Source organism: Sphaerodactylus townsendi, linkage group LG07, assembly GCF_021028975.2.
Source record: "Sphaerodactylus townsendi isolate TG3544 linkage group LG07, MPM_Stown_v2.3, whole genome shotgun sequence".
NCBI lineage: Eukaryota > Metazoa > Chordata > Lepidosauria > Squamata > Sphaerodactylidae > Sphaerodactylus > Sphaerodactylus townsendi.
The window spans coordinates 88,749,256-88,762,674 of record NC_059431.1 but is presented as its reverse complement, the minus strand read 5'-3'; positions in this window follow the sequence as shown (position 1 = coordinate 88,762,674).

The window sequence follows — 13,419 nt, the reverse complement described above, 5'->3', positions numbered from 1 at the left end:
ATGTATGTATGTGTGTGTGTGTGTGTGTGTGTGTGTGTGTGTTTGTTTGTTTGTTTGTTTATTAAAACATCTATATCCCACCTTGGTTTAAGGCAGCTTACAGTAATAGGCTGTTTCCACATGGCCAAATAACAGCGCCCTAGGGACGGAAAAGACGCTATCCCTAGAGTGCTGTTCACACAGGAGGTGAGGTTATTTTGGAGTGAGGTTTTTGAAAAGTGGCATCTTCCCACCGGCTTTTAGTCACCCGGGCCAGCGCCGGCATGTGGAGTCACTTTTGGCCCTAATCTCGCGAGGGACTTACCTTACATTCCTCTGCTTCTCCAGGCAGCTGGAACGACATGCTCATGCTGCCCTGTGACCCCCGAGAGTTGGAGGGCAGCATGGGTATGTCTTTCCAGCCACCCGGAACTGCAGAGGAATGCAAGGTAAGTCCCCCTTGGGCAGCATCAGCATCAGGACTGCCCACATGGGACCATGAGAACAGTCCCAACGCTCCACTGGCTTCATCAAAGCCGGTGAGAAGCCGCTGCCTCTGGCTGTGCGAAAACAGCCATAGATTACGTGTCCCCAGCTAAAACTCAAGATAATATAACAAGCCCCAAATCCCTCTCCCCTAAAAAAAAAAAAGCCTGCTATTCAAGCCCCCTCATAAGCCCTGGCAAATAGGTAGGCCTTGCAGTACCTCTGAGATCTTCAAGGGAGGGGTGGGCTCTCACTTGTTCAGGGAAGTTTTTGCACAGAGCCAAAGCCATGATAGAAAAGGCCCAGACTGTGGCTAATATCAGACAAATGGACACTTTTAGCTTTTCCTTGTTCCCTCCCACTGGCAGTCCTTCCCAGGGAAATGTGTGGTTCAACTGAAAAAGTTTTGTGGTAGCTAGTTTCCCAGATGAGTTGAGAGGTGGCCACTGCTGGGTTCAGTCAAGTTGTGGAAGTTGTGAGGCTGAGTCCAGATGAGTTGTGTTGCATCAAATTGTTTGATAGCCACCACCACTCCAGGACAAATCATACAAACTGAGTGGCAGGAAGTTGTCCAATATCTATCTATCTATCTATCTATCTATCTATCTATCTATCTATCTATCTATCTATCTATCTATCTATCTATCGTTTGTTTGTTTGTTTGTTTGTTTGTTTGTTTTTTTGTTTGTTTGTTTGTTTGTTTGTTTGTTTTTAGACCACCCTCCCCAGTAGGCTCAGGGTGGTGATGGTCCTGGTCCAAGCAAATATTTCCTCCAGAAAGGAGGGATAAGAGCAGGGTAGCCAAAATAACCCTGGAAATGACCCTCCACCTGCCTTTTGCTGACAGAAAGCAAGGTTTGAAGGCTGGCAGTATAGCTGTGGCTGACTAGCAATCCCCACAATGGCCATTGAGATCTTCTTCCTCAAAGTCACAGGCACCACTGATATAATTTGGGCAAGTAACCCCCAATTGTTTTTTTATTTGTTTTACATAACATGGCAATCAAGCAGGTGAAACACTTCAAGTATCTAAGTCTAAATTTCCATTACAACATGAAATGGATGATCCACAGAACACCCTCAATCAACCTGGCTAAGTGTACATCTTCTGCTATTTCACATTTCTACTTTCATCAAGGTAATCAACTGCTTCCACAACTACTTCATGCAATTCCAATATGAATCCATATCTTTTCTGATGAAGTGGAGTGAATACAAGCCTGAATTTTACGTCAATTACTTGGCTTGCCAAATTGCATTAGCTATATGACAATCTGTGCCGAAATTGGACAATGTCTAATGGATACAAGAGCCTGGATAGCTACAATCAAATACTGGTTGAAAATACATTTCCAAACCACCACTCCCAGCTTAGAACCTTCCTAGTTGGCCCAAGAAAATATGTCACAAGATCAGACACATAGGAACAGATCTTGATTCCTTGGTTTTCTCAGATATGAACTACATCTTGAGGATAGTTAAGCATTAACAGATCACAAGGATCACTAAAAGTCTAAAAGATCACAAGGAACAAATATTGCATGCAGCCAAAACAAAATTCTGCTTCCCCCAATTCCTGGGACTTTTGGCGAGTTATAGATGTAACTCCCAAGTATCTCTCTACTTTAGACACACCTTGTCTTCGTAAAGCTTTCATGCAAGCTAGAGCCAATGCATCCCCCTCATCTGTCTTGTCTACCAGATTCCAAAGAATTTCTTACTCAAAAAGACATTCTGCATGCAGAGACAGAACTCCTGACTCTGTGAGGCACATTCTCCTGGACTGTCACCTTTACAATGAATTGAGGAACAGATTCATAAGACCTGGTGTGTGGGTGGACTTCTGCAGAGCAGAAGGGAGGGGGTGGCAGATCCCCATCCAGCCCTCCTTCCCCCCTTTTCTAGAGCCCTTTTTATTTAATGTTAAAATGGGCTTTGGTGCTAGTCTTTTATATTTTGTTCTCTACATACACCATTTAACTTATGCCTATACAAGGGTTTTTAGGAATTTTTTACCATTCAGATTTTTCTGCAAAACTGGAGCTTTTCTGAGGCATGTAAAAGGCTCTCTCTTCCTTGTTCATGGCTCCATTCTGTAGGTATAAGTATCTACAGATGGGGCCATATCAACAATTAACTCTATAGATGATGTACTAGTGAAGAAGCTCTTCATAAGATGAACATTGCTGTTCAGCTTCCTGCCTGAAAGCCCCATTTTTGGTGCTTTACCAGCTCATTTAAGTCTATCCATATCTATCAGAAATGCAACAGATGGGAAACAATTTGCAGATCATTCAGAGAGATAGACAAGAACCCAAGGGAAAAAATCAAAAAGATGGAACATAATTTAAAGAAGGAAGTTAAGCCATCCATCATGGTTTCTGTTGTGGTCTCCTCCCTCTATCCCTCCCCCATCTATCTATCTATCTATCTATCTATCTATCTATCTATCTATCTATCTATCTATCTATCTATCTATCTATCTATCTATCTATCTATCTATCTATCTATCTATCTATCTATCTATCTATCTATCTATCTATCTATCTATCTATCTATCTGTCTGTCTGTCTGTCTATCTGTCTATCTGTCTATCATCTATCATCTATCATCTATCATCTATCATCTATCTACCATCTCTGTCTGTCTGTCTGCCTGCCTGCCTGCCTGCCTGCCTGCCTGCCTGCCTGCCTGCCTGCCTGCCTGTGTATACAAGCATACACACACGCACACAGGTCAATTCCCCACGGTAAATTAATCGCATGATACTCATGCGAAATAACCAAGTTTCAGTAAGAACTCCCCACTGCATGATCGCCAAACATGGATTCATCCCTGTTCTGGCGCTCCCCCTCCCCTTTATCACGTGTTTTTTCAGAACCCGCATAAAAGTGCACCTTTTAAAAAAACACGCCAAATCCAGATCAGTGGGGAGGATCGGAGTTTTAATCTAGATTTGTTTTCCCCATCGTAGGGAGTGATGCAGAGCCTTCCAGCCAATCAGAGCATGGCGGGCTGTGCGCAAAGTGCGCACAGCCTTTTTTTATTTCGCGCCAGCAGAGGCTACGTTGAAACGTAGCTGCATGGAACGTGATTTCTGTGCCAACTGTAAACTAAAATTACGCTTTTGTGCCAGTGCAACTGCATGGTTAGGAGAACTAAAGCCACGCATAAATGTAGCTACTGTCCTATCTACGCATGCACGTGGTGACGTAGCTGCACAAAAAAAAGTTTTAAAAAATTCCCACCCCAACACAGCTCAACAACTAATCAGGATGAGGAAGAAAGAGATCACATGATCGTGGAGATTGCTGCACTGTTTGAAAGCATGATAGACATGGATGTCCTCATCACACACACGCTGCAGTGGGGAGGATGAAACTGTGATGAAAAGATCCTGATTCTTTTGAAGTCTGGTTGTATCTGGATTTAATTTCTCAGTGGGGAAATGGCCACAGTTATGTCAGCTCTTATGTCATTATAAGCCCTCTATCAATCTAGCCATTTCACTTGTGTACAGCCTGTTACTCTACACTCCACTGGAGTCTTGGGCTTGGACACCATCAGTATGAATATCCTTGACCTTCCATCTGTTTTTGTGTCTGTGCTAGGAGTGGAACCAAAATTTCACATCTGTGATTTTTCTCATTCATGCCTCCAGCACAAAATCTCTGAACAGGGCATAATTAGGAAACCTGACCAGTTGCTTTCCTTGTGTTGTATATAATGTGGTTTTAAGCTGAGTCCATTTTACACAAGAAGAGGAAGAAGAAAAAGAATAATATCTGCATTAGAGCTGAGCTACATCAGTCTCAATTTAAATCATGAAACAAATTTAGTAAATCCTTATCATAAGACTACTTGTCATCAAAGTATAGCTTTTGAGTGAATCTAAAAGGACAGCTAGGAGCCGTGTGGCGTAGTGGTTAATTGCTTGCACTGCTACTCACATGGTCAGGAGTTTGAGCCCCCTGTGAGTCAGATATCCTGGCAGCTGGCTCATGATCAACTCAGCCATCCATCCATTTCTTGGTCGGTAAATGAGTACCTAGTTCATAGCTAAGGGTTAAAGAGTAGCCGGGGAAAGCAATGGCAAACTACCCCATAAAAACGGCTTGCCTATAGAATCACTGCTCACAGTGGTACCCCAGGGTCGGACACGACTGAAAGGGAAAATTTACCTTTTTTAAAAGGATAGCACAGGCTAGCATACAATGCACAAAGAGTATTTGTTAAGAATAGCTCTATCAAGAGGTTTTCGTCACTGGCCTGGAGGGAAGTGGTGGGGTAGTAAATTTGGGATACCTGCTAAGAATTTGTCAAACTTAAAAATGCTAGTCATTGACTATTACACCACAGTTCTAGACTGGTGAGTGCAAGAAGTGCGGGGTGGGGGGGAGGTTCTGCAACAGTGGCTGCATTTAGCTACAGGCACTTGGGTAGCTATGACTAGTCCTTGAATAAGGTTGCCAGTTTGGCCTTGGGTAGATTTCTGGGTACTTGGTTGTGGTGCTTGGAAGAACTATTTGCTGCCTTAGATCCTGCCACCAAAACTACCTTTGTATACACAGAACAGATTTCTGTAGTCTGGAGATCAGATGTAAATCCAGAACTCCAAGCCCCACCTTGTGGTTGGTAATCCTATGCAGGTGTATCTTGTGAGTTGTCACATTGGCAAGAAGGAACTACTTCATCAAAGATGAGGCACTTTTCCAACTGGATGAGATAATTTATTATATTGTGCATGTTTTATTTTAAAGATTTATTAATGTAAAATAGATCTACAGAACTTTGTGTGCATCTCCTTACACTTGAGTGCATCCCCTTACTCTTGCCTACCTGTGTGACATGCCTCTCTGTGGAATAAGGAAGTGATAAGATCCAGGGTGGTTTTGGTTGTTGTCATGTCCAACTGTCCTGTGATGGTGGCTACTGTGACATGTGGGTACATAATGTAAAAACAGAGAGTTCTTTCCCCAGAACTTTATTCCTGCTATGAGGAAACACTAACATCTGGAACGAAAGTTTGGAAAAATGATGACTGGAGTGACATGATAGAGGTTTATAAAATTATGCTAGAGAGAGATTGGCTGAAGAGATTGACTAAAGACAAAGTTTCCTCCATAATGACAGAATTTTGGGGTATCAGGTACAGCTGACTGGCAATGCATTTAGAACAGACAGAAGTAAATGTGTGTTTAAGCTGTGGAATTCACAGCCTGGAGATGAGCGTGGAAGGCTTTAAAAGGGACCTAGATTCATTCATTAGATTCATGGAAGTTAGGTCCATTAGTGGCTAGTGGGGCTACTGGCCATGGTGAACCAAGGGAACCTCAATATTTAGAAGTAGAAAACCTCTGAACATTAATGCTAAGAGTCAGCATCAGAAGAAAACCTTGGCCTCTGTGCCCTGTTTGTTGGCTCTCCGAGGCAACCAGTTGGCCACTGTATCAGAGCTACACTGATCCAACAAGACTTGTATTATGTTCTTATTCACTTGCAGGTTTGTGTAGATTTGATTAATCAATCTATTGACAAAAACATGCAAATCAACTTAAATTGCTTTTATCATCTAAGAGCCCCAACTATGGACTTTTAAAGAAAAACTTGGCTGCTTCATTTGACAATTTGACTGTTTACCTTTTTTTAAAAAAAAATCTATCCCCTTCATTGTATGATGCGGCCTGACCAATTTTAACAGCATTCCAAAAAGATTTTCCAAATAATAAAGTGAACAATTAACTGGTGGGAGAGAAATGACATAAATTAATACTGAACTACTGAATAATGAATTCGAACACACTGAACATCTGTTTCAGTGAACTTTAATAAACAAACATTTCAAATCCAGGCAGCTTTTGCTTCGGGTCAGTACATTTTGAACACAAACAACTTGAACTTTACTCTGAGTATTTGCATCATCACTAGAAAAAATTATCTCCCACATTTAAACTGTTTGGGAATTGAAGAACCGAAAAATTAAAGGTTGATCTGTCAAATTCTCATTTACGGTTTAGGAATTGGTTTGTCATCATGGCACCCAATTTGCATGAAGCTCATTGCCCACTGGAGGAAGTTCTTGAAAAACCTGCCAGTTGTTAACAGAAAGAAGAAAGAATTTGTGAACTCCAGCATTAAAGCCAACCTACGAATTGTGTGGTTGATTTCCAAATTTGCTTGGGCAATGTTTTCTAAACTGAAGGAGGGGTCTCACTCTATGGCTGCATAATTTGAGCAGAAGAGCAGCACAGGACATAGGATGTATATTATGCCATTTTCCCAATCTCAGTCGCTCTCATGCAACTATTTGTGCCAAGGGGGAAAAACCCACAGATTGGCATTTTCCCCTTCCAGTACAAACAGCAGTGTGACAGGGACAATTCACAATTGCCTGATGGTATTAAACCAAGGCCCAGCAAACTGGTGTTTTGCCTGAGAGTGTGAACAAAGAGATCTCTGGTATAAAGTTCAGCTCTGAAATCCTTTAATGACACTAAGAAAGCTTATGTTTGCTCATTCAGCATGTTCCCCTCTCCAAGTACACTGCAGATGTTCGTAATAGTTTTTGAAAACTGCTTTGATAGTTTGCCTGCTTTGTAGTTTTGAAGTTATTTTATCAAATAGGAATCTGAAAATATTCCGGATAGGTGGACCATCAACAACGAGTCTACAAGGTGTTGTGGTTAAGCTTAGTGGACTCTCATTTGGAGAACTGGGTTTGTTTTCCCATTCCTCCACTTGAGTAATGAACTTGAATCTAGTGAACTTTGTTTGATTTTCTACTCCTCCACATGAAACCTACTGGGTGACCTTGGGCTAGTCACAATTCTGACAGAACTCTCTCAGTCCCACCTTCCTCACAAGGCGTCTGTTGTGGAAAGAGGAAGGGAAGGAGTTTGTTAGCTGCTTTGAGTCTCCTTACAGTTGAGAAAAGCAGGATATAAATCCAAACTCCTCTTCCTATTCTTATTCACTTGTTATGGTCTGGCACGCAGGGTTGTCTGACAATATCGGGTTTCCTTCAAATGGAAGCTCTGACTAAAACAGAATCTCAAGAGGTTATACATGAATTCTGTTCAGAGATATTCATCTGAAGAATAGAATGACAAAGGAAATATCAGTCATTTTTACAAACTATGCAATCCTGGGGGCAGATTGGCCAGTATGGCTATCTGGAAATGTCCTGGAGGGTCGATGGCCTGGGCCTCTTCTGAACTTCTCATGTAGGCCCAGCCATTTGGGGTGTTGAGGAGACCACCCAGCTGACTCGCCTGACAGAGACTTGTCCAGGGCTGGGCTGGTGGTAGTTATGGGTCAGCAATACTCTTATGAGTTGTCCAGGTCCAGTTATCTGTGGTGGACTCTTCCCCAATAATCCATCCCACCATGGGGATTGTACCAAACAAGCTGCCACTGGTGCCTGGACAAATAGCACACATGTGTGACACATCCTGGCAGCAGTAGCCACCTCAACTGGCCAGGCCCCCATCCCAAAAGTGATGGATTGGAGGACTTTATGGCCCAGGCCTCCTTCATTCAGGATGTGTGGGGGGAGAGCCCTTTCCAGATTAATTTTGACCTCCCATTCCACCCTGCACATTCCCAACTCTGGCTAGAAGTTCCAGGAAATGCCTGCATTGATCTTGCTTTAAAATATTTGTTTTATTTATAAATATGCAATAGAACAGTAGAAGAGGGGTTTATTCAGACTTGCAGAACATAGAGATCCCAAGAGAGAGTGAGATCTTGGCTGATTACACACAAGGCGTTTTTCTGTGTGGTGGAGGTGAATGTCTGCCGCAGCAAGATTTCCCAGGTGCAGTAAACAGCAGCTACTAGAAGCCATTTCAGGTTACAAAAGTGACATGGATCTTAGACCCCTATACAATGCCAGTCTGAATTGGGCCCATATATGCCTAGGAAGCACCAAACTGCAGACCTGACCCAAGGAAGTCCCCAGAAATAATACATAATACTAGGGAGTTGGAGAGCAGGAGGGTCTCTTTTGCTTCCTTCCCCAAGAAAGAACATTGTTGTTGTTGTTGTTGGCAAAGATCTTATATCTTGTATTGCTACATTTTAAACAAAATTTCAAGTGATGCCGCTTTTCTTACCATGAAGATGCAATAATGTGAAGAGTTTTGCCCCTTCATTTTCCTCGACAAATGCAGAAAGAAGAGAAACTGCAAGAGGATGATAGGATGTTCCCTTCCTCCATGCGCATGACCTGCAGAAAGACCTCCTGGGCAGCTGCCACATCTGTTTGCCCCACCTACCTGTACAGTGGTAGCAACGTTTCTGTAAGTCCAAGTTCACACTCTCTGCTTTCAACCAGAAAGTAAGCACAATGACCATATTTAATCATAATTTCACATTGTTCTAGCGTTCTTTGAAATATATTGATATTAATCTTGTTGGTTTTATTGGGGCATTGAATCGCCACTGTGTAACCAACCCTTTGGGACAGAGCAGGTTAGAAATGGAAACAGTGTGTTTGTGGTTGTGGTGGATGATGCACTGATGCCTATTTTATGTGAATTTAATGACCTTTTCATTTGCAGAATCTACACAATGCACAGCTGGGAGTCAGTACAGTCACTTACTATGCTCAACACTGAATTGCTGGATGCTTAAATTTTACTGCCACGATTTACAGCAGAATCTATGCCAACCAAAATATCATATTAATGTGCTGGTAATGGTTGTCCAAATGACCATATTAATGTGTTGGTAATAGTTGTCCAAATGACCATATACAGTTGAGCCCTTGAAAGCTCTGTCACCCTGTCTTAGCAGGCTGTTTTTCTGATAAGTCCCATTCAGACGCCCCTTCCCCCACACACGCAGACACACAGTTTGTTCACTATATAGTTGTTGAATATCCCATTGTGAATGTTCAGGGCTTCCATAGAAGATATATGCTGGAAAAATTTACTAGGAAAAAAGTGCATCAGCAGCTTGTAGAGACTCAAAGGAACCCAGGCCTGATGCAATTTAGTAGCACTTTTATTTATTTACTTAATTTGTCCCCTGTCTTCATCCCCAATGGGAACCCAAAGTGGCTGACAGTGTTCTTCTCACACCCATTTTATCCCTTACATCAACTTTGTTCTGACAACACAGGTTCTCTGGTCAGACCAGGGACCTGAGAACTTTCCTGTCTTGGATGGGGTTATAATTCCCTTGAAAAGCCAGGTTTGCAGCTTGAGAGGGCTATTCAGCACAGTATTTCCTTTAAAAGGAGGTGGCCATGATGGCTTGTAATGCTTTTGCTCAGCTTTGGCTGATGTATCAGTTGCATCCATTCCTGGTTCAGTTACACTGATAAACAATCCATATCCTAGTTACATCTATACTGGACTACTGCAATGTGCTGTACTTGGGGCTAACGCTGAAGAGTGTTCAGAAGCTGCAGCTATAGATTGCTAGTTGGGCCAGCTATCATGAGTTTTTGACACAGCTATAACAGCAATTACAATGCTGCTTCTGAGCCCTGTTCAAGTTGTTGCTTTTATCCTTTAAAGCCCTATATGGCTTGGGACCGAGGTATCTGAAGGATCATCTTATTCCATATGTTCCTGCCTAGGAATTAAGATCACAGGGAGAGACTCTCCTGACTTTCCCATCAACTAAAGGATTTCATTTGGTGGGTAGATGAGAGAGGGCCTTTTTGGTGGCAACTCCACAATTATGGAACAACCTCTCCTGACTCTCTCACTTTCAATCTTTAGGAGGCAGCTGGAGATGGTTTAGGACTGCAGGATTGTTCTGGCTTTGACTTGAGACAGTGATGGGACTATCTACAGCAGTGGTGTTCAACTCTGGGTCTCCAGATGTTCATGGACTATGATTCCCATCAGTCCCTGTGGAGCTGATGGAAATCACAGTCCATGAAAAACTGGAGGGGCAGAGTTGGATACCCTGATATAAACATCTGTTCACCTCTTAGTTGTAGCACCATCTTTGGAATGCCATGGTGACATGGCAATAGCCCACATGGGTGCTGTGTTTCAGAATACGGGGGAGAGGGGAAGCTTACTGAATTACAAGGCCAGCCATTTTCTTAGTGGTTAATGTGCCTCACATGGAAGATGTGAGGATAACAGAATTATTCCTAAGTGATTCCTTTCAAAAACAAAAAAAGGGATTTAAAATGCTCATCTGAGCTCACCTTGATTGAGTTCATCTGAGAATGCTCAGAAAAGAGCTCAGGCATTTCCATTTTTTCTGAAAATGTTTGGAAAAAACAAGCCTGGGGGACAATTCTTTCCCAACCCTTAGTGAGATTCTGTCTTCCATCTTCCCAAGAAACTTCCAGATGAGGCCTGGAGTGCTTCTAGCATTACAAATGATCTCTAGATTACAGTTGTTCAGTCCGCTGGATGAAATGGCAGCTTTGGAGGGCAGACGCCATGACATGCCACCTCTGCTGAGCTTCCTCCCCTCCTCCAACTCTTTCTTTCTCAAGCACCGCTGCCAAATCTCTAGGAATTTCCCAAAGTGGAGTCAGACACTTATTTATCTTGGCAGAGAAGGAGAGGGACTGGCAACAGTCACGGCTCACAGGAGACAAGACAACCTCTACAAACTTCAACCTTAAGGCCTTCATGCACAAAGTACATTCAAATATAAAATATAACTTTGGCCCTTTCCGCATACATCAAATAAAACCCTTTGACGCAAGAAATAAAAAATTTCCTGAGAGGAGTCCTGCTTGGTTTTTAGCCCAAAACGTTTTATTGCCTGCCTCAAAACATTTTATTTGCATGTTGTTCCCAAGCGATTCTTTTTGTGAAAACATTTTCATTTGCTGTGCAGAGGTCTTTAAAATGTTTTATACTGCTCTCTGCAGTCCCCAGACTTTCTCGTTGGCACCATTTTCCAACTCATGCCAGCCGTCTTGTGCTGTATTTCCATCATTTTTATTTGTGGGGGGGGGGGGTTGTGTCTGGGTAGCTATATAGGCATGACCCCTTTAGAACTGCAGCATGAGGCTTTGAAGCTTCATAGCTATGAATCTAAGACCACAAAATGATACCCAGGAAGCAGTTTTGAGAGGGTGAGGGTGAACAAATAGGGTTTTTTTGAAAACCATTTTCAGGGGCTTGTGTGGAAGAGGCCTTTATCACAACACAAGAAGTTGATGTTACTTGGGAAGAAGTAGGGAAGATTTGCAGAGAGAGATGACTGATTCTGAACCCAATAGCATCTGGGCCTGAAGCTCACATGGAGAGTTGGGCTCAACTCCCACTGGGGCTGGAAACTCAAAGCTTCCCCCTCCCCTGTATCCAAATTTGCTGGTATTGCACGTAATGTAAAAACTTTGCTGTAATATCTTAAATGTGAAGCACCAGATTCTTAACATTATTTCAACACAGACATGTCATTTGCCCAGCTCTGCCAGGTATCTTCCTGCCAGCTGGGCCCTCCCAATAATTTCCAGAGCATTGACTGATACTTTAGGTTTGTAGCCAGACATGACATCAGTGCATCATGTGATGTCATGTGCACCCTCTGCTCCACCCCCAAAGTGCTTGAGGGCACCAAGCAGAAGTTGCTCAAAACATTCATTTAGGCCAGTATTGTCTTCTACCAAATGGCTGGCAAGTGAATGCATTTTCTACCTAATTAAGAAACAAAAGTATGCAATTATTTACAATGAACAACATTTCAAGCACAAATCTGAGGTAGGAGATACATTCTCTCACTCACACCTCTCTCTGTCCTTTGAACTGGGCTTTTGCCCATGCCCTTGCTAGATAATACTAGGAATATATCACTGTAGTAACAAAGCAGTCTCCGGAGACTGGACTCGAAAGCTAGTTGAAATAGTGATAGACGGTTTTCAACTCAGCTCCAAATGTAGCTGACAAAGAAGAGCTGCAGACTCAACTGTTTTGTCCCCCAGCTAATTAGAAACAGATTTAAAAACAGAGTGTTCGTACTTCTGAGGAAAGTTGCAGAGGAGGAACAATCTCAGCAAACTAATAAGAGCCAGTTTATCCATTCAACAGAACAAAGTGGTATAGATTTTCCTAGACTGTATCATTTCACACTGAGGGTGACGGGTTTCTTACACATAGTGGAGAAAAAAGCATTTCTCGCACATAGGAAATGAATATGTTAGAGAGAGCTGAAGGCCAAACTACATATTACTGATTTTGGTGAGTCAGATGTGGGTTATACTGCACAGGCAACTGGGGTAAATTAATGTCCATGGAGCCATTTCAGTTCAGAAAAACGGTGCAGGGAAGAGGCAGGAGCCCCTCCTCCCTGGCACCATAGTCCAAGCCAAATCAGCTACTATGTGACTGCAAGGAAAGCACGTTGGGTCTGGGGAACCTGAACCCAGCTCACCAGAATTCATCATGTTTAGGTTGGCCCTCAGTCTAGCCATCCCCGGCCTCAGAGAGCTGCTTTTATAAGCACTGGAGATGGGGGGCAGGGCTCTGGGGGTGGGGCCACACCCTCACCCACCCCTGGGTGTGTGGTCGCACCCCCCAAGCCCCGCCCCACCCTCAGAGCTTATAAAAGCAGCTTTCCAAGGCTGGAGTTGGCAGTCTCTGGAACCCAGCCAGTGGGGTGGGGTGTGGTGGGGTGGGTAGGGGTGGGGGGCAGAGCCTCCATCTTCTGGTGAGGGATGGTGGGGGCAGAGCTGAGGGGGCGTGCCTTGGGGAGGTGTGGTCATGCCCCCAGGGGCGGGTGTGTGTGGCCCTGTCCCTTGAGCCCCACCGTGAACCCCCCCCCAAAATTATACCTACGCTACTGGCCTTTAGTGTACTTCTCTCCACCGTTTCCTAAGTGAAGAAGATGGTAGTAGAAGAACATCAGCCTCCAGCATTTAAAAAAAACCCTCACTGCAACATACTCCTGAAGTTACTATCTCGCCTTTTAAATCTTTTCTCTGAAAACTTTGCTTTTGCCAGCCTTCCTTGTTGTGGTCTGTTGTCTCCT